At 42.5% G+C, this 1,050-nt stretch overlaps 1 protein-coding gene across 1 annotated transcript in view; it reads right to left on the bottom strand.

Moving 5' to 3' along the window:
- Nucleotides 1-1,050, bottom strand: part of MYO5C (myosin VC) — an 82,040-nt gene that overhangs the window by 19,704 nt on the left and 61,286 nt on the right. The gene's annotated exons all lie outside the window — the stretch shown is intronic.

The raw sequence follows: 1,050 nt of genomic DNA on the forward strand, positions 1-1,050 counted from the left end.
TAATACACATACTATACAATTCAGCCATTTAAAGTGTACAACTCAGTGGTTTTTAGCATAGTCAGAGTTGTGCTACAGTCACCATTATCTAATTCTAGAACATTCCATTACCTCTCAAAAGAACCCTGCAACCTTTAGCTGTCACTTTCTAGTTACCTATCCCCTACCAGTCGCTGGTAACCCATCTACTTTCTATCTCCGTGGATTTGCCTGTTCTGGACATTCCACATAAATGAAATCATACAATAGGTGGTCTTTGTGTCTGGCTTCTTTCAATCAGCTTCAGGTTTTCAAGGTTCATCCATGCTATAGCATGCATAAGGATTTCATACCTTTTTATGGCTGAATAATATCTATCGTATGAACACACTACATTTATCTTTATCTATTTCCCCCTCACTACAAAGTGAAGCCCATCATGGAGAATTTAAAAATATGAGTGTGAAAAAATAGGCTTTCTGGATGTCAGAAGCTGGAGCCAGAGACACTGTCCAGAGATCTGGGCCCCGGTTTTGCCTTTCCTTCCTGACAGGGAGGTGGCCTTGCCCAGGCTGAATTTGGCTCAAAATTTCTGGATACTCAGAAATATTTCTTATAAAGTGCAGAGTGTTTAAGTTCTTCCCGAATTCTGAGGTTTTTGACACAGAAAGGATTCAGGCTTCTCTGACCCAGCAAGACTCACGAAACAGAGTCACTGCGGCTATGTGCCCTCTGGGGACTTTCGGGGCCATGTGACGTTGTGCCGTTTCTACTCTATGTGGCCACCTTTCCCTGCTACTATTCTGTGTCCCTGGCTAGACACGTTAGGAACTTTATTGACCTTACAAGTGGAGGTGTGGTCACAGCTTCTCTCTAGTTTGAGCCCATCTTACAAACATCTAATACAAAAGTAACCAATCAATCCACAACTTAGAAGAAACCACTATTTTCATTTTGATTTTTTTCATTCCTTTCCTTTTTTTTTTGAGACAGAGTCTGGCTCTGTTGCCCTGGCTAGAGTGCCATGGCGTCAGCCTAGCTCACAGCAACCTCAAACTCCTGGGCTCAAGT

The sequence above is a fragment of the Propithecus coquereli genome, unplaced genomic scaffold (assembly GCF_000956105.1).
Source record: "Propithecus coquereli isolate 6110/MARCELLA unplaced genomic scaffold, Pcoq_1.0 Scaffold57, whole genome shotgun sequence".
Classification (NCBI taxonomy): Eukaryota; Metazoa; Chordata; class Mammalia; order Primates; family Indriidae; genus Propithecus; species Propithecus coquereli.